The sequence below is a fragment of the Charadrius vociferus genome, unplaced genomic scaffold (assembly GCF_000708025.1).
Source record: "Charadrius vociferus isolate BGI_N301 unplaced genomic scaffold, ASM70802v2 scaffold512, whole genome shotgun sequence".
Lineage (NCBI taxonomy): Eukaryota > Metazoa > Chordata > Aves > Charadriiformes > Charadriidae > Charadrius > Charadrius vociferus.
Window position 1 is genome coordinate 221,220 of NW_009647050.1, and position 22,025 is coordinate 243,244.

Genomic DNA, 22,025 nt, shown 5'->3' on the forward strand with positions numbered 1-22,025 from the left:
TTTTTAAGTTGTCTTTAAATGGAAAACTGATAGAAACAGTTACATCTTTGTTCTAATAGAATGTAAACAGAGTTGCAGTACACTTATAAGTAAGTTCTACTGTGAGCAAAAGCCTCAGCAAATAAAAATTTGTCCTATAATGCATCTGAGATTTAACTGATTACTAAAATGCTATTAAGGCATTACGTTACCGAAGACGACATTTATTGTAAGCTTGCTCTGATATGAATGTAAATCTTTGCACACCAGGTTATGTCTAATAGACAGTAACACATAATAAAAAGTGGGTGTTATGTCACTTTTACAAACAGCTTCACACCAAAACCTTTCTGTTCTTGCAGAAATCTCAAAGTATATGAGTCACTGTGTAAAAGAACCCGAAATGCTAGACATTTGACTTTCAAATAAATACAGGTACATTGAATAACTCAGCTTGTTTTCCTACACGAGTTAGCACTCATGGAAAGGAAATTCATGTGCTTTGTTAAAATTTCCACTTCATGAAGTTTGTGACAAAGCAAGACACCAGGCACCTATACTGAACCCAAATTTTGCTCTGTAGCATCAAAGTTTTGCTTATCTGAGCAATTTCTAAACTGCTAGATTAGGTTGAGAAAAAGGGTTAGTTTCCTCAGGAGAAACACAGCTTGTTGTTTCACCACACTACTAACTATCCTCGTCCATTCACCTAGCAGAAGCAAAATCCTAAATCAACTGTGATCTGATGATAGATGAGACAGTTCCTGGGACTACTAATACCTTGGCAAAAGAGATAGTCACAGATTTCTTGCTGGGCAAAAAATTTATTTGGATCACCGATTAAAACAGTTTGAGTTGAAATGGGCAAGGAAATCATACTCAAGGTCTTCGCTGGAACTTAGTAACACAAACCCGTTTCCTTTAAACATGGACACCAGAGATTCAGAATGCAAAACAAGTTTTTGCCAGTTCCAGCGTCCTTTGTCAATATTCCCACCTACCCTTTGTGACAATTATGTGTTTCTGTAGGTAGAACTCAGCTGCTGAAAGGCTTGAGGCAGGAGCATGGTGGGAGAAAAACATGATCACATCCAATCTGTAGTGTTTATTAGAAAACCAAACAGAATGAATATTCATGGACAGCGTTCCTCCCGGAAGCATGGACAGCTGCTTCAGTTGTATGAAGTTACCACAGTAACAGAGGAATATAAGAAACCACTATTCTGTTTATGATCACAAAATTACTGTATACAGGTTTTGTAAACTGCAGTGTACAGAGTAAGGGGACATTTCACAGTTGTCTGGTTGTAAACGGGCTATTTAGGAGCTTTAAAAGTGATCTCCTCAGGCTGACAGGAGAAAACTAAGCAAAGTACACATACAGACCTGAAGGACACTGCTGGTCAAAAAAGTCCAGTCTTACATGCACAGTATACACACACGCTATGAACAAAACCATACAGGAATAATCTTCAAAAGAAGAAATGGTTCAGATGCTAGAAGAATTTACCTTTTCAATACCTTGACACTAAAAAACTACTATGAAACCAAATATTGTAATATTAAGTCCTACAAAACAAAAGACAAACACCAATAAGTGAGAGAAGTTTGGCTAAGCCTTAAATGGAATTAAAATATTATACATTTTTTCAATTAAATGCCCTATGTAGTCACTCATAGTACCCACAGAAAAAAATAAACATCTATTCACATACCGTTGGTAAATACAGCCCCCTGCTGCACAAAATATAAAACCCGTAATACAGTTACCTTTCTGCCACTGTGCTCTATGATCTTTCTGTAAATCTGTGTAATGTCTCATTTACACAAAAAAAACTGATGGCAAGCGATAACAAAAGAAATTCAATTTCCTCACAACTCTCCTACTCCAGCAAACAGAAAATGAAAAGATTCTGAATGCACAGGTATTAAGCAGCCTATCCATTGTATTACATACATGAGCCTTCCCTTGAAACTCCCCTCTCCCTGTGTTTAATCATTTTAATTTTTTTTTTTAAATCAGGCTGTAAACGGTGAATACAGACACATTATATATAAACTTAAAACATCCTCCAAATATAATGAAATACAAATCAGAACAAGGAAAACTTCATGATTAATATCAAATCTCTGTTGAACTGAAATGCAAAAGAATGAGTTAAGTACTCTATTACAGAATAGATGACCAGGCAAACGCTGGCCTGTGCCAGATAAGTTGCAGATTAAATAAGAAACCTTAAGGACGGAAAATTATTTTTAATCACAGAATGTAAAGACCATAAAAAGGAGCTATTATTTAACCTCTGGATTAACCATATGATGCCCAACAAATTTTAGATTAAGCATTAAATTGATTCCTAGGTACAGATAATAAAAAACAAAACAAAAGCCCACCACAAGACTGAAGAGATTGTGCCAACTAGATTTAAATCAAATACCAGCTTTTGCCTTTGTGGACAATATTTTCCACCCCAGTTAAAGAAGCAACAGAAAATCAAAATGGTCAAAAAGGTGACAGTGCTAATACAGCTATAAAGAAATCTGTAGGGTACATAATTACTCCAAAGGCCTGGAAAATTTTAAATTATCACAGAAATGGTGTGCTTGAAACACACGGGCAGACTTAACTACAGTAAGCGGTAAGCAGCTGCCCACAATAAGTAAGGGTCACTGGTGGGCTAATTGTTCCTGAAGTACTGGTAGCAGTTACTGGAGGTGGGGTTGATTAGCAGTAGAGGCATACTCTGCAAAGAACAGTCAACTTCACATGTATTTGATGAAATCTTCCATAAATACTACCAGTATCATCTGTTTAATGTCATATCCTGCAGCCTCTCTAAACAGAATTAGGAAAACGTTCCTTGTTCCTCTGTTAGCTTGCTCAAACGGTTTACTTGCTCAAATGTCATAATATTATACATAGTGTTTAGAGATCAAACCCATAATGTTTTTCCTACAAAATGTATGTGCATCAAATATGGTAATGTGCTAAAGAAGCTCTAATGGTGCGGTTTGAGGGATGATTTTTGTGGATATTGATGACAAGTAACCCACGAATTCAGATAGCTAAAAGTGCTACTACAACATGTAAGATTTTCTGTATATATTAAATGCTTATTGTTTATGATTCATGTATCACACCACTGTATATTTAATTTAGCCAAAGTTTAACATTTTCGGTAGAGAAGTGGAAATTAAGGGAATTAAGACCACCTAAAAACATTACAACTCTCTTACTGCTGTTAATTTGCTATTGCCACAAGTTATTTTTACCATTATTAAAATAGACTATGAAGGAAGGAAGGAAATACTTTCCTTTCCTTTGCTTGTTAACATGTTTCATATTTTGCAAATAGAAATTTTTACTATTTCTGCAATTTTTGTGTTTGGGTGGTTTGTTTTTTTTTCATAAAGTAATAGAGAAGGAAAAAACTACGTGGGAAGATGCAGTATATATGAATGAGACAATGAGGCTTTACAGCATGAAAAAAACCCAACTGAGACAGATGACAGATTTCATCCTTGTTGTAAATGATGAAAATTCATTTGTTGCATGTTTGCAAGATTGCACTGAAGGAGAAGCTCTTATCCGTTATAATCATAACTTCAACTTGCAAATGACCAAACCTTGAGTTACGGATGCTGAAGCCTCCTTCCACAGTGCATTATTTAATTACGTTGTCCTAGCCTAATCACCATGCCCGGGTTATTTATCACCCTGTCAGCAGGCACTTCTCTCGTCCACAGAGGGGGGAAAGAGGTTTAAAAAAAATAATCTTAACATGCCAAAATGAGAAAGCCTAGTTCTTTAGATAAAGCTATACAGATTCAGCTTCCCAGTTCCAGTGATTCCTATTCCAGCCAAGAGAGTGACTGCCATAGAAAGCCTAAAGCAACAGTCATTTTTATTAAATATCTTGTCTGGATTTCACCAATATGCCCCATCAGGAAGAAAGGAAGAAGAGACTTTTAATGACAGGTGGGCCGACAGATTTTTATACTCCCTTCCTACATGAAAGTAACTAAAAATTATAGGTTTTAAACATTCTTCAACTCTTTAAAAACTAAATATATTTCACACTCTAGACACTCTTTGTGAACATTCCATTTACTTCTCTGTCAGAGTATAAAAGCCATGTCACCAGCCTGTTCACTAATACACGTTTATAAACAAAATACCATTGTGTGCATGATGTTACCTCTTACTTGGATAAAAACTTGTTGACATTTAATTGGAACCAATTAGCTATTTCAGAAATGTTATTTCTAACCCCCTAGGCTTACAGCTATAATAAACATAACAGTGAAAAAGCAGGTAGAATACAATAGAGTCATAACCGAGCGTGTAGCAAATGTCTCAAGAGATGTAGTATTAATAGAAATTATTTGAAGTATGACCTAGAGACAATATAATCACATATACAAAATGCAGATGATAGCTTTATCCAGGAATCCAGGGAGTGATCTTTTTTCACCAAAAAAAGAAATAAACTGCCTGAAAAACAAAACAAAACAAACAAACAAAAAAAAAAAACCCAAAAAACTCCAACACTAAATAATAGCTCCAAGCAAGCAGCAGCCTTGGACCAGTAAGCGGGCTTTTGAAACAAGCAATTAGTAACTCTCACCTCTGTTTATATCCCGTTATGCAGTCCCAGAACAAAGAGCCGGGGGGGAAGGGAGAAGGAGAACAACCAGAAACCAGAGGGACGCCAGTGAGTTCAACACCGAGAGCAACTTGTTCGTCTGCCGTGCTGAGAAAACAGCCTTTCTCAACTTCGGATCAAGCCTGCCATCTTGTGGGATTCAGATTCAGGCCAGCACGCAAGCCGAACGCTTTTCTTTCTTTCTTAAGGCAGCAATCAAGATTTGTTTTCTGATCCCATCCAGGATGAGGAAATGCAATCCATACCAAGTTTTGTAAGACATGATGATTAAACATATGTTTAAACTTGTATTTGCCTCTGGGGCGTATTTTCTTCAGTTACAAAGCCCATTTCATGTGTGCATGAGACTTAAGTCAGCAGTTGGCGACTGCTCTTCCTTTAACTATTTCAGCACAGTCTCATCTCTCGCTGCTTCTGGGTGTGCTACAGAAGCCGATATGAGTCATCCTCTCCATGTCCTACATCGCTCTCCTGGATCTTCATCCACTTCCTTTAAGGGACTGACTCTCAGGCCGCAAGTCGCAAGGCAAACGATTCCTTCATAACAATTTTCAATTCTACCACTCCTTTTATGGGCAGAGAAGTACATTAAATAAACTAGGAAAGTTAGGTAAGATAGCAGTGGGGGGGGGTTAAATCTATTTTGTAAATATTTATCTGCTTTATTAAAATAGTCTGTCATAATTGTCAGGTTATGCGAACTATCCTGAATATTCTTCAGCTTTCCAAGGAGAGTATTTCCTGTCTTTGCAATAAGACATTACTAGAAAACAACTAATTCAAGGCCTCTTGCAAGTAAGATTAGTTTTATCTATGTATCTAAAGCGCTATTTGAATTCAATTCTTCAGGATGACTCATGCTGCTGATGGAACAAGGGTATAGGAGAAACAGGGAAAGTTGTTAAACTTGTTTCTCTTCTCACTCTAATTCCAGACACATAATTCTTCCTTCATCAGTTAGCAGCTGGCAAAAGCTGCAACAGAATTGTGATGATTTATGGCACGAAATCTTACTTCCCACACAAGTTAGGAGTCAGCTTGAGTACCTGTCTGTCTTTGAGCTACAGTATGCAACAATTTAGCTACCCTGTCCTGATCTTCATTAAGGAAGAAGGGTTGTGTGATTAAAACCACATGCGTTAAGGTAAGTATCTACCACATGGTATCTACATACTACCTCATCATGAAAATGCAGATTTTCAGCTGCACACCACTGCTTTCCTTCTTACTTTTACTCACACTGCAGTCATGGGCGTGTCAGTTCAAGCATCTTTTCATCTCAGTTGACCCTGTTATTTCTATCTAGTTTTTAAATAACAGATGAATTAAAAAAAAAAAAAAGCTTCAAATACAGTTTGCACAATGCAACAGAATATCTACTTTTGCTATACCAAAGAGTTTCCAAATTTTAAAGCCCAGATAAAACAATAATCAAAAGACATTAACATAACCCATGTGTTCGGGGAGTGATCTGGGCAGAACTTCACTGTAGAAGCATTTTTTCCTTACGAAATAAAATCACATTAAAAGCTCGCTGTGTGATTGTAAGCCTGGTGGGTCCAAAATAAGTGAATGACTAAAAATAGGTTTATCTTAGCAACAGCTGTTAAGAACCTAGAATTACAAAAGTGAGAAAGCACTTCACAACTGAGATCAGAGCTCAGCCACAGTAAACCCAACAACTATGGCTTGAACGGACTGTATTGCAATAGAAACGCTACATAAATATGTACAGGCACATAATATGTTTTCTGGAAAGTGTGAGTGTGCAGCTAACAGACATGTAGGGCAGCCTGAGGCTTTCACTCCTCTGTCTACCTTCCTTTCCCCACCTGCATACTTGTTTGCTTTAAATGCTAACCTGCATTTCTTGACTTTTGTTGCCCACTGTTTTTATTTCTTTTCCCCACTCTCTTTCCTGTTTCTTTTTTTGCTATCATCTGTGACATAAAACAAGACAAGCCTCCTAAAGAAAATGTGCTGTTAGAAGCAGGCTAACAAAATTAGCTAGTGCCATCAGGAGTCCAGTCATTTTTTTCAGTGGAAAGCTTTTAAGTTTCACTCTTTTTGTAATAATTTACTCACAAATTAATTTTACAGTGAATTAGTCCAAGTCAACAGAACTGCACGGTGTTCATAATATTAAACAAACTGGGCATCTTCACTATATCAATTTTAACTTTTTTTGGTGATATATTGTATACAATACTTAAGAACTAACGACAGGGATTTGATTCTAAGAAAAATGTCTTTAAAGTAGGCCTATATCATTCTTGGGCTGGCTCTATAAATTCTTACAGCTTCATATTGCTCCACTGAAGTCACTACTCTCACTACGTGAGCCTACTTCCTTCCTTTGATCAGACAGCTACATACTGCGTATATATTTTTGAAGCCAGAAATCTTTTTCCAATCATATAAAATAGTAATGTTCACCTATGAAGGACTTACAAACCCTAGAAAACAAGCATACTGGATACTGCATCCAGTTATTACACAGCACCAAAAATAAAGACCAAAAAGACATTTTTAATCATAAAGCTAATGTTTTAAAATAATGATTACTTATCTAAAGGTAAGTACTAAATGGGGCCAATTTATTTGATATTACTTTTCCTTATATATTTTAGAACTCTACCACTTTAGGATAAAACTCACTACTTTTGGCAAAGAAGTCCTAGTAAAGTGGTCAAACCTTGTGACTCCCCACTTCCTTGGTCACCGTGCCCTACCCCATACTTACTGCAGTTTTTCACCCTCCGAGTTGTACCAAACAACTATTTGTAGGGCTGTGCTACATATAAAATTAAGGAAGTAAAAATTAAACTCCTTTTGGGAAAGCTATTTTTAATGGAAATTATTTACATCTTATTCATAGAATGGATCAATACAGTATTGGCACAACAAAGGTGTTGGCAAGTAATGGAAAAAACAGGAACAGGCAACTGAGAGGCTAAAGTGTTTTTAATTAGCTTCATTGCAAAAGCCAGATTATTGCAAAGCCTCACTCCCGAATGCTTTCCTGATTTAAAAAAAAAAAAAAAATAGTCTGGTATGTTTCAATTAATTACTTCCTGCACCTATTTACAATGTTCCATTTCACATTTCTAAGGTCATGATATTAAAAGAAAAGAAAAAAAAAACAGAAAGAAAAAAGGACATCAACAGTAAAAGTAACAACTTTGCTCCTAATGATATTCCACAGTATACCACATCCCTTGCCTAGGGAAAGGAATGGCCGAGCACCAAACAATGTGTGAGGCTTCAGTGAAGACTCAACCACGAACTCTGTAAAAAGCCCAGACCTAAGAAGAGTTCTACTGTCTTCATCAGCCACTTATGATATTAAGAAATTATTTTTTTTTTTACTGACAAAAAGTTGCAGGGCTGTGCTACATATAAAATTAAGGAAGTAAAAATTAAACTCCTTTTGGGAAAGCTATTTTTAATGGAAATTATTTACATCTTATTCATAGAATGGATCAATACAGTATTGGCACAACAAAGGTGTTGGCAAGTAATGGAGAAAATAGGAACAGGCAACTGAGAGGCTAAAGTGTTTTAAATTAGCTTCATTGCAAAAGCCAGATTATTGCAAAGCCTCACTCCCGAATGCTTTCCTGATTTAAAAAAAAAAAAAAAAAAATAGTCTGGTATGTTTCAATTAATTACTTCCTGCACCTATTTACAATGTTCCATTTCACATTTCTAAGGTCATGATATTAAAAGAAAAGAAAAAAAAAAAAACAGAAAGAAAAAAGGACATCAACAGTAAAAGTAACAACTTTGCTCCTAATGATATATTCCACAGTATACCACATCCCTTGCCTAGGGAAAGGAATGGCCGAGCACCAAACAATGTGTGAGGCTTCAGTGAAGACTCAACCACGAACTCTGTAAAAAGCCCAGACCTAAGAAGAGTTCTACTGTCTTCATCAGCCACTTATGATATTAAGAAATTATTTTTTTTTTTACTGACAAAAAGTTGCACTTACACAAACTCTTCTGAGTAACTATCACTAAATTACCAAATCATTACTAATTACTTCGATCAAAAAATCAAAATAAAAAAAAGCATAAGGATCTGGGATCCACGAACATAATTTTAATAAGGTTTGGACTGTCAAGGTGGAGAATCAAAATTTTGGTTAAAATTACTAATTTGCTTATTGATGGGTGTTTTTCTCACATCTTTTGACAGCCCTCAGTGACTGAAGAACAGTTTCAAAATCTCATTCTAATAATCAAATGCAGCAAGTGCTGTATTTTTGTATATAGAAGCCACAATCTGGATAACCACACCACTTTGAAAAACTACTGGAAGAAAAAAAGATAAAAAAGGTCCTTGGTGTAGTCTTGTGTGATCTACTCAGAGACAGAAGACCATTGTTAGCGTTTTTTTCCTTTTTAAATAGAAAACTCAAGAGAAGTTAATAATAACTTGGACCGTATGAAAAGGAAGTGGAAAACACCCAAAGTACATGTGTTTCTCCAACACAGAACAGTACACAACTTGTTGCTCCTTAGTATTTGTTTCTGGCAAATATTTATGGTTTTCTTATCAGAGGTAACAGCGCACACTTGACTAAAGGAATGAGTATTTGATTATACAGAAAATATATGCTTGGGAACAAACGGTAAACTCACTGCTGCATTCAACATTCCTCCATTTAGAGCTGGTCTAGTTTTAAGAATTGCAGAAGCCAGACATGCAAGAGCAAGCAGGTAGTCCATATCTCTCTGAACCTCTGGGTTTTCATATTGCACTTCTTTCTTTCCTGCCTTGAAATCTCAACCACATTGAATTTACAGGATAAGCTTGTAGAATCCCGAGGGCAGCCCCATGAAAGATGGTCATTTTTACCTCTGTGTGTCCCTTTTCTAGACTATCCCTTTAAATAGGAGCAATGAAATGTTTTGTAATGCTATCTAGCCCTCATACAGACAATGCTGAGTTGGAAAGGCTGTTACGTCGATAATGAGCAGGAAAAGTAGGCCCTTCCAACTTTGTGAGGAAAGGTTGAGGCATCTTCCTGCAGCAACTGTGCTTTAGGCATGAGGACACAGCCATGTGTAGGGCAGGCAGCTGAGCCAGTCTCATCAGAAGGGCTGCCCAGCCACAGCTGCATGGCAAGAACCAGTACCATGCATCACACCAGCGTACGTTAGGAGTAAGATCATAACAATCTCTCTGCGCCCTAGATAGGTGCACGCTAAGATATGACAGTAAGCTTTTCTCTTTCAGTGTATGCAGTTATGGAGCCACTTTTGCAATTAATTTTTGTAATACCTAAGTTCAGTATCTAAATTTGTCTATCTTCTCACTATACAGACTGGAGTTTACATAGCTTCCCTTCCCCAAAAAGTCACCAAAATTAATAGTTACAAGTTGTCAATTTCTCTACAGTAAATTTATCAGAAAGCAAGTTATTCTTCTATTAAATTTTAGTGCAGAAACATGATGGTGATTCCGGCCCTCGATGAAACACATAACACTTTAAAAAATGACAGAGATTCCAAATTAAAGTTTTCATATAAGATGCTTAACATTGTTACTTGCACGCCACTGCTCTCTCAGCCAAGATTAGCACCAGTACCCACATGCCTTTATAGATTACAAAAACATTTCCATCTCAGATTGGAAAGGAAATCTGAAAGAAAAACAACCTAGCTGTCACGGTGGAAGACAAAGCACAAACAAAAATGATTTAAAGACATTTCTGTCCCCAAACTCAGTTTAAGTCAAGTCATAAATACAAAGACAGTCAGAATGCACTGGAGTCCACATATAACAATGCTTGTTTGGCTCGTTTTAAAATTTATAGATCTATTTCTTCAGAGCCTCATGACAGAGGCAGTTTTCAGAGAGATTTGCTCTAAAAGTGATGGTGACTGTCACAGAACTAGGAAAGCAGTGCATACTCAGTAAGCAACATGACAGAGTATTTGGAGCTGGAAAGCCAAAGCACCACAAACTCAGTCACCAAAGAGATCCAGAATCCTAAATTTCAATTATTAACTTTAAAAAGCTGAAATACTTCCTGACTTAATCCTATGCAAAAAGATAGAGAAGTGACGAGCAAGATTTCATCCAGCCTAGAGGAAGCACATTATAAATCCACACACAGTAACAAAAACTGGAAAATTTCCAATTCCCCTGCACATTTGTTTTGAAAAACAACATGCCAGCCAGCTACTTTCCTAGTAAGCGCAGATGAATTGACATGGTTCCCACTTGCTCCCTTATCTTTAGTTCCTTTCTTGCAATTTTTAACATTAAGAAACTGAGAATCTGCCAAATCAGTAGCTTCTAGAATTTCAAGGCTCTCGAGCTTTTGTTTGTTCAAGCACCGTTCCATAGTAGCTGACAGTGAATGGTCATAACATCAACTAGTATCATCTAAATTTCTCAGTATTCCTACTTATCAAGAACAGTGTAATTGGGTTCACCCATGATCTCTGCTGTGGTGCCCTCTAGTTATCAGACATTTACAGAAGTCACACTATTACTACTACTAGCATTTTTTTGCTGCTGTAATCTTGATTATGTATGACAGGATGAAAAAAGCAATAGAAGCAAGCAAAGCATTGCAAGTTTGAGAATTGAATTAACTTTATCCTGTAGAACTACCAAACTATGCAGATACAAAATATTGATGAAACAGAACGGCAGAATTTGTAAATCACTATACGATGTAACTGGGAACAGAGCAGATAGTTACTACCAGAAGTTTGAATTTCAGAGGTAAATTTAATGTATTTTTGGTTGGTTTTTTTCAGAAGCTTTCTTCATATCTTATCAGATTATATTCTGTTCAGGTATTAGCTCTAGAAAGAAAGCAGATAAGGTTTCAGAGGTCCTCTTCATAGTCAGTAAAGTCATTAAACCATAGATTTCCCAATACCATTAGCATTTTTGGGAGACTGAAATTAAGAGTACGTCCCCTCTTGCACTCCTTTCCAAGAGCTTTGAAATTCTAGCTAGTTAGTACTGTAAGTACACTTTGTCTCCTGCAAAGTTACACTATAATTTTCTGCAAAAGGGGAGAAAGTAATTTAGTGAACTATTGTTTCCATTTTATAATTTATCCTCTAATCTATCCCCAATATAAAAATATATCATGCCAAAAGTATTTATGGTAGTTTTATTTAAAACAGGATACCATGCAGTAGGTAATTTATGAGAATAATATACTCACTGGCAGTCATTAAAACATCACTTACAATTTATAAACAAAGTATAAATATATAAAAGATTCCAACTTTAAGGAATGGGAAGACAAAACAATTTACACTTATCACCTGGACAAACGCACCATGCTTTTGCTGAGCAAAGTACACAATATTCATACAATGTATGCAAGTTTAGTTATAGCACATGAGAAAACTTCACAGTATACCAAGGTTAGGGGGTAATTCCACCATAAGCTTGTTGTATAATATTAATGTCCTTGATATTAAGTGTATCTACCCATTGGTCACATTTTAGTAGTATTAAAGGTAAAAAAATTAAGAACTTCATCTTCTGGCTGTGAGTAAAAATCACCACCAGTCAATTATTTACTCTTCCCTCTGTTTCTAGGGGGCCTGAACATAAGGCCTTACGCAACATCAAAGCCTTTTACATGCATCATAAGTGATGTTTAAACGCTAGACAAGGTCTTGCTCAGGGCTTTTGCTCTTCGGAGACTTTTGACTTGAGTAATTTACACTGTTACTGCATACTTTTAATAGTATACATTCCTAATCTTGCTATGACTAACACCAGTCCTTACTACTAGTGACATTTTAATGAAAATAAAACAACTGAGAACCCATCAGAACGTAAATATGTTTCCAGAATCAGACAATGAAAAAAACAATAATAAATGCACAATGCAGTAATGTAGTAAAACGCTGCACTTTGTCAAGCTGAGAGAAGTGTTTATTCAGCTCTAGCACTCCCAAAACCCCACAATACCAAGCAAAAAAACCTTAGAAAACATCAAATGTATTCCACATAGATCTAAATTAAATTTTCACCATTCTATTTACTGCACCCACCAAGTAATAGCTGAGTCACAGATAGTGAAGAACTCAGCCACATCTTGCATTCATTATACCAGACATGCATCAGACTGCTATTCAGCTTCTCAAATCAAAAACCAAACTAAAATTCCACAGCTTGTAAACGTGATGCCCTTTTTAACAAACAAGATTTTGGTTTACAAAATAAGAAGCTTGCAAAAGTAAAAGTAATATTGTTTGCTGATATACAGGTTGAAACACACTTAAGAAGATACAAAGCACAACTATAGCTAGGTTAAATATTTTTAGCTGCTTATAATTCAGCACCAGCTCCACAATTTATACAAGGAGATAACCTGGCTCTTTATACCACTTCTATAACCTAATACACAGTACTTAAATGTAAAAGGATATCACACAACCTATGACAGCATATATTATTCTCTGCCCACAGAAGAGTTAAATCTCAATATATCTTTAACCACTGAAGTGTTGATCAATTTATCTTTCAGTAATAAACATTTCAGTGTCAAGTCAGTCCAAGTTTCTACTGCCCCTAATTAGCACTCTCATAAGCTGTCACATATTTATAGCCAAAGTCTACAAGGTGAGATCCTAATTCAAAATTTTCATTTCACATTTATCTTACTGATTGAAAATATTTATCAAGCATAGATCCACATATACAGTGGTAACTATACAATCAATGTCAGTACTCTAGTGTTATAGAAATATTTATTTCCAAGTGCCATGTGAATTGCATTAAACTAATGCTACAACGTGAAACAATTATCTACGTCTCAGCGATACACTGAATAACTTGGCCTAGCACCCAGAGATATAGGGAGGGACTTTCAGAGTATGTCTGCTCCTGCAGATGAGTATTTGGACTTGTGGATATTTATTTAACCTCAAATCCCAAGGTAATTTTACAATGGCTGAAAAAAGAAATCTGATTTATCTCCTAATTAGAACTCCTAAGCATCCTAGGACATTAAATAAAAACATGTATTTAATTCCTGAAGAAGAAAACAATTTCTGCTCCAACCTCTAATTTAATGAAGAATTGCAGGAAGGCAATGATTAAAAATATTAGCAAGTATGACGATGTGTGTCAAAGAAATTGTAGATTAGCGTACACAAACAATGTAGACAAGAATTTGGGGGTGGGAGGGAGTGGGACAGACACACAAAGACTAATAGACAAGTAAATTCCACTGTTTTCCACCACTTTTTCTAAGGTAAATTACACATTTGTAACAAATCATAACATTTATTCATGATACTCTAATACTAGATAACATAAATTGTAGTGTCCCACTATTTTAGTCAACATTACCAAGAATTGCCATGGAGCATTACAAAGTAATGCTATGCAGAAAATGAAATTATATTGCTCAATACCACAAGCAGGATGAAAAACAATAACAGATATCAAAGGAACAGCATGTGACAATTCCCCACCCCTCATTAGATTTGTGAGTCAGGAAGGAAGCTCACAAGTCTTCCTCATCCCGCCCCTTCATCCAAAGATTTTGTTTCTATCTTAGAGGATACTTCAGGAATAGTAGTAGAGTAGTGGGAAACATTTAAAAAGAAACTACTTTCCAGGTACTATGATGCTGTTAATTTAATTCCACATGAAATCAAAAAACAAAAAAAAGATTCTACATGATTTCCTGACAAGCATCCAGCAAGAAATACAACATTCATTTGCTAGTATTTCTTTAATTCTTTAGTTTTTCAAGAGTATTTCTCACTATAAAAACAATGTAAATTAGCTTTTTGTCCCTATGGGTGCCATGCTTCCTGTCATGAGATTATTTGGCTGTTTTCTACATGGTAAATAAACAATGTAACAAAACCCTAGCAAACAACATCAGGTAAAAATCAGCAGGTTCTCAGTAACAGGCTCTTATTAACACAGCTGAAATAGTCTCAATGCCTTCTCAACACCCTGTACCCTCCATGAAAACATCAAACAAGATGCTAAAAACTGTTTTCACAAAAAATTGTCCTAAAGCGTAAGCATTTGTCCATATCAACCACTGAACAGTGTAATACTCTGTACTGGAGAAAAAAGTAAATTTTTTTTAATAAAAAGTAGAAACTATTGACTTCGTAATGTCTCCCCGGGCACGAATCTCAGGAGACCACAAGCCTTCATAGTACTGAAGGGTACTAGTAATAGCATCACACGAGCATAGCAACAGCACTGGGAGATTAAGACATTTGCCATACATGAATGATTCCATGAGTGCAACTGATGCACTGTGGAAGTGAACACAAGATTTTCCATCGCCCTTCTCCCATGACACCCTGTCCCATGGTCCTCTGCTAAAAACTTAAAACCAAAACATAGAAATATGTCCCTTTTTCCTTCTCTGTTGTCAAATAACACAAAATTAACGCAAACATTTACAACAAATGTTTCTTTTACTTAATTTTAAAACTACAACTCCCAATATTGCTGAGAGTGTTGGAGCTGTTCAGCCTGGAGAAGAGATGGCTCCAGGGAGACCTTATAGCAGCCTTCCAGTACTTGAAGGGGGCCTACAGGAAACCTGGAGAGGGACTTTTTACAAGGGAGTGTTCTGACAGGACAAGGGGTAATGGCTTTAAACTGAAAGAGGGTAGATTTAGACTAAATATTAGGAAGAAATTCTTTACTATGAGGGTGGTGAGGCACTGGAACAGGGTGCCCAGGGAGGCTGTAGATGGCCCATCCCTGGAGGTGTTTAAGGTCAGGCTGGATGGGGCTTTGAGCAACCTGGTCTAGTGGAAGGTTTCCCTGGCCATGGCAGGGGCGCTGGAACTAGATGACCTTTAAGATCCCTTCCAACTCTGAACATTCTATGATTGCTGTCTACCAACCTTTTAGAAAATTAGAAGTAAAGCTTACCAAACTTTTTCTTCTTCCATTCCTCCTCTGGCACATTGGTTCATTACAGCAGGGCTACTCATGGTAAGTGCTGAGCTTTCAGAATTCATTTTCTTTCTACAAAGAAACAACATCAAAAAACATGAAAAATTCAATATAAGTGAAGAATGCATTTACTAATTCACTAGAAAACCAAAATTTTAAGACAAGAACTTTTAAGTCCAAATACAGTATGCTTTACTCACTTAACTGAATGTCCTAAATCAATGGGATTAATTGGATGAATACATTGAGAAGGATTTGGCAGTTTTGTGGACTTGCTAGTTATGCCAAACTCAACACTGATTGTCTTTTGTTTACTTTTCTGAACACAAGCCAAAGGAGTTGATGTCAGCAAGCCTGTCTCCAGAGCTATGCATAGTGTCAGTTATGTTAATTCAGAGCAGCAGTCACAGCTAGTGTTGCCATGGAATGATCCACACAACATAGAATCATAGAATGGTCTAGGTTGGAAAGGACCTTGAAGATCATCGAGTCCCAGCCCCCCTGCCAGTGGCAGGGACACCTCCCACTAGACCAGGTTGCCCAAGGCCACGTCCGGCCTGGCCTTGAACACCTCCAGGGATGGGGCCTCAACAACCTCTCTGGGCAACCTGTTCCAGTGCCTCACCACCCTTAAAGTGAAAAATTTCTTCTAATGTTTAATCTAAACCTGCCCTCTTCCAGTTTAAAGCCATTCCTCCTTGTCCTGTCACTACATGCCCTAGTAAAAAGTCCTTCCCCAGCTCTCCTGGAGCCCCTTTAGGTACTGGAAGGCCACAGTAAGATCTCCCCGGAGTCTTCTCTTCTCCAGGCTGAACAGTCCCAATTCTTTCAGCCTCTCCTCATAGGAAAGTTGCTCCAACATTGGGGAGCAATTTCTGATATGTAAAGATACAGAAGCTTTTTAGCATATTTTAATAACTTAAGATCATACTTTTCTTATTTGCCGAAAATAACAATTCATTCATGCCTGAAGTCACTCTCAAACACAGCACAGGCATATTCAAACACTGGCAATACCAATTCCCAAGTCACAACACTTCTAGAAGGTCTACATGGCCAAAGGTACTTCAAGTAAACAACTTGCATGATAAGAACAAATGAAGTCTCTACATAAGGCAAGTTAATTTCACCATGAAATGCTTATTTTTTGGTAACAGGATCCACAACGCTAACACGGAATTTCTTACACATATAGCTTTTTTCTTTCCCCTTTCTTTTAAAAGGAAGAGAGGGAAAAAATATTTTTAGTCAAAGTAATCTTATTTGATTTAACACCTGGTTTCTATTATGATCAGCACAAAGACCAAATTGACTAACAGAGAACAGGTTCAACTGTGTATTAATTAATATCTACTAGAACATAACCAGAAAATATGCTGTGCTTGTCAACATAATAATCCCTTGCTTTTTGCAAGAAGATATAGAGAACCATTAAAAAGCTGGTTTAACCTGTGTGAAACCTGGGACAAAAATCTGACTTGACAGTCATGGACAGCATGAAAAGTTGAGCACAACGCACGTGTCCTATCAGTGGCAGGCAGATTAGGCCAATCTTCACAAAACAAGTACTTTGAAGAGAATGCCGATCGTTGTTTCAAAATTTGGTCCAGCAGGAGTAGATAAACAGCCCTAGCAAGTATGTTTATTGGATAGAAGTCCCAAAATCAGCAACCAAAATTTGGTCCTGACTGGAATTAATGTCTTCTTTTTGCCTGCCCTTTGCTGTGACCAGAGCATGCATGCAGCACTGCCGTTCCAGAGAAAACAGAATGGGTCCTTAATTTTGCATTTAGTTTTTTTTACATCCTTCATAATAGAAAGGGATAAAGATTCTGCATAGTCTATTTCTGAGCAAATTTGTTTCTTGAAATACTGTTTTTAAAGATCTGGAAAACTATTCTGAAAGGAAGAACAACAAAAGCCTCACCTTGGTGAGGGCATGAAGAGAGACTGTTTGTCACCTGACCTCTTTTTGGATCAGTGCCTGACCTCAAATTTACTCCTCATTCTGAAGCTGGACCACTTCGGGAAAAAAAAAATAATCCAAATTAAAAACAAAACAAAACAAACAAACCGAACCAACAACAACAAAAAAAAACACACACACCCAAAACCCTAGAAATTCTAGAAGTGGCTCAGCAGCAGGTGTTGAAAGTTAAATTACTGCTTGCCTCTCTAGTCTGTAACAGTGCAGGAAGAGGGGAGTTGTTCTTAAATAACAACAACGCAAAAGTCCATACTTACACATCTTCGGCAAAGTTCCCCTCTTTCAGGAAGCAATTCCCTGACAGGGCAAATCAAAACGTTTCTTTTGGTAATTAATTTCTACCCTACATTGGGAAAGCCCAGATGCTTCAATAACCATGCAAGTTACGCCAATAAGAGTTTTACCTCCTCTTACAGTCACTTGTACTAGTAAGGACCAAAGGTTCAAGGGAAGGTTAAAAGCAGTCCATTAATTCTCAAAGTTAGAAGCTGAAAGATTCAAATTACAAAACCACAAGGCTGCCATTCCAGGGGAAAAAAAAAAAACAACAAACCAAACCAAAACAACTTCTACTGTTCACTTGTGAACTAGTACCACAGCAGTACAAGTGTTCAATGTATGACTACAGAAAGTGTTTTCGGCACTCCCTTTCCCACCCTTGGAAACATCTAAGCAAACACTCCATACATATCTCTGCATTGAGACTTCCACACCAAAACTAGAGTAAAAGCAGAGGACAGAAGAAGTGATAAAAGTTACTGTGTTACAAACTTTCCTATGACCAATTGATAAAAAAGGATGACATATTGATAATAAAGGTTGACATATATCTACCAGAAAACAAATGAAATATGGCATAAACCCAATCTATGTTCTCAAATGTTCGGGGAAAAAAAAAAACCCAAACAAAAAAACAAACCCACATAAAGTAATACAGAGAGGAATACATCTTGTCAAACTTCTCAACCCCCTCAGCCTAATATCTGAAAATGTCAGTAACACATTGCACTCCTTCCCCTCAACAACCTCAGGATCTTACAAAAATCAGCTTCCGGTGTTTTCTGTAACATAAAAGGAAGGCATCAAGAAGCCAGCACTTATTCATTCTGATAGCAAGATCTCATCCACCACACCTTCAGAAAGTTATCTATAAATTCGATAAGACAGCAGGCTTTTTGGATACCTAGTCATATTCTTTCAAGACACAGAGTCATGCTCTTGCAGCCTCCACTGCTCGGTTTCCAATGATATGAGAGATCTGCCAAGTTGCCCACTAACTAAACAAACGCGCTCTTTGCTTAGACATGTGGAGGAGAGAGGCATAACAGCCAGCTGATACAATGGTGGACAAGCATCCTTCCTCAGCTACTACTGCCACAGGGGGACGGGAAACACCACCATGCCTGCCTGGCCCTGTCCTGTCCTCTGCACTGCGGCAGGCAAGAGCACGCTTCCTCGAGATGGGAACAGGTAGTGCAAAACATCCCTCTAGCTTTCCACCCAGGCCAAAGAAGGACAATGCTCCAGCAACGCCCGCCATAGCATCTCAATGACTTTTGTCTGTATCAGCCAGTTTCTTTCAAATCAGACTCCTCCTTCCTTACTGTCTTTTGAGATGAAGGAGATTGTTAAAGTTGTGAGACCAGTGTCCATTCAGTGTTGCCATCCAGCAGCACTTCTCATCCACACTTCCGAGGTTGGACAGCAATGAGTCAGACAAGCTTCTGGAAAATCATCAGGGATACTCTTGTCATCCTAGTCCTGACAACAGGCCTACACAGGTCCTAGTTCATCCTACCAGGAGCAACAGGTAATTAAACAGCTGATCCTCACATCACTGACAAGTTTTATGGCCTTGTCAAAATACCAGGTTTTTAGTTTCTAAATGAGAAATGGAAAATTGGTATCTATCTACACTTTCCAAAGCCATGGATATCAAATATTACCACTATTTCTCTTACTTGAAAGTCTTTTCAATGAAAAATTATCAGCCTGTAGATTCTATCCTGACTCATTGTTGTGCCACAGACTGCTATTAGACTCCTTCTTCAGAATAACTATTTTTCAAATAAAAACTTTTCTATTTTAAGATGTAGAAGGGGATATCTTTTTTCAAGCATTAAGAATATTTTGTGGAAGTATTTCTAGTGAACACAAACTGCTTTGGTAGGTCTAAAATAAAACTGAATTGTTCCGTTGCGGAAAGAATAGTTATTGTAAGGCTTATACTCTCCAAAAATGTTGTTTATATTCAAAGTGAACCCCACAAAAGTAAAGCTAAAACTGGCAAAGTAAAATTTGGTTTAGAATTTACTCAACCGGAATATTATCACTATGCCCAGAAATCAGCTTCCAGTAATAATAGCATCTTAGAAAATTAAATGCAATTCAAGAAGCAAAGGAACAATGTTCAGAAAAAATAGGCTATTCACAGGTGCCTCTTTCTACATCACCATCCAACTCTTGTTTGGACTTGAACTTTGTGGCATATGCGCTATACATGATGAAACTTGAAAAAGGAAAATAAATCTATCATCTTCCCTCTTAATAACTTGAAGCTAGATGCCAAGGCAAGTCAATGAATTTTAATTTAAGAGGCTCTCTGCTTCAGACGTATTCTGTTCCTCATCCTCTGTTTGTACACTGAACCTTGACTGTTCCAGATAAGGAACATGCACTTTAATTAGGTGCTGTCCTAGAGATCGTGCTGTGCTGTAATAGAAGGAAGTGGGCAAAAGCCATTTCCAGAACAAAAACAGAGGAAAACAATGTCAAAGACTTTATTTATAGCAGCTATGTTTAACACTACTGTCACTATCTTATTGAGGGAACAGCCTTGAAGAAATATCCTTGCTGGTTTTGAAGAGACATCAGAAATTTAGCATACTTAGTCTTCTATGACTGAGTATTCCTTAATACTAGAGTACCCAGAAGGAAGCATGCACCCCAAACTCTCTTAAGTTATCTCCACAAAGAAACTCGTTTTTATGCTTCCATTAAGATCATTAACTTTATCAGTCCATCTGCCTTAGAGTAGATTCTTACACCCCCATAATGGCAGAGAAAAGCATAGCAGTGGTAAACCACCAACTTAAGAACTGAAAAGTGTGTTGCATTTAAGTGTATTTTATTTATTTAGATTTAGATTTAATTCTGGAAGTTCTGCAATTGCCCTTAAATGGACAAAAGTAAAGGGGGGGGGAGAAGGATCTAGTATAGCACAGCACTCAAGACTCCAAACACCTGCACAGAACAGTATTATAGGATTGTCTGAACAGAAAAAATGAGAAGATTCAAGGAAAGTGTTGAAGCCACAAGACTCTGTGTGCTCAAACCAGCCTGTGATTTATATCTAGCAGACTTAGGAAGGTATTAGCCGGTCTTTTTAAAACCGCAACTCCCTACACAAAGCCTATTTTCTTTTCTTTTTTTTTTTCTTTGCTTGTGTTACAAAGTGTAGATACACTTTGATCCTCAGGCTAAAAATCTTTTTTGCCTTTCCCTCCACTCCCTATTTGTATCTCTAGACAAGTAAGATATTCACAGTAGCGGTAGTTAAAAAATAACTTATCATTCAACAGCTGTTCACTACAGTTAAAGTAAAAATAACCAATATCTTCTGATAAAACATGTTCCCACAGCTCCTTACTTTCACCAAAATGCTTTGCATTGTTGAAATAGTATCTTGTTATACTTGGTTGATAAGAGAAGTGTGAAAGAAGCTTTACTGAACCCTAAGACCCCTCAATGAAGAAACTATTATTCCTTTTAATGAAAAAGGCAGCAGTAGCATCACTATAGTAATGTGCATATAGTACAAAGAAAAAATAAATAGATGTTGCACACTGTCATTCTCCCAAGCAGAAGTCTTTATGTTCACAAAACCTGAACAATAGATCACTAATTAGCAAGCATACATCATATCACCTTTAATTTTAAAGAGCCGATTTTCCATTTCCTTACTAGCTCCACAGAAGTCTGTAATTTCTAGAGAGCAAACACATTCACTCTTGTAGTGTTTTCTGAAAAGTCGTGTTTCCGCACACAAAGTTAGCACGTACATAATATCACATCTTGATAGCACTCGGCTCCTAACCAGCAACTGCCTTAGGCAAATAGCTTGTTGAAGGGCAAATTCAAAATTTAAAACAAACTTCAGTATTTAACTGCATAACAACAAATACCAAAACCAATCTTTTATCCAAACTGTTTTTCTGAGATTTTCAGATACTGCAGTTGCCAAGCACCTTTATACCACTGAAGCATACTTCAGTAAAATCAGAGTGAAAATTCAAGAAGCTCTTGAAGAATATTTCTCCCGACTACAACTCCAAGTAGCAGGCTGTGCTGAGAATTTTCACATTGCATAATCACTTCAATCCAAGCCTAGCATACCACAACCTTTCTTTCACACACACTATGGTTACTTCAAGTAAGTTTTGACCTCAGTGAACACGTA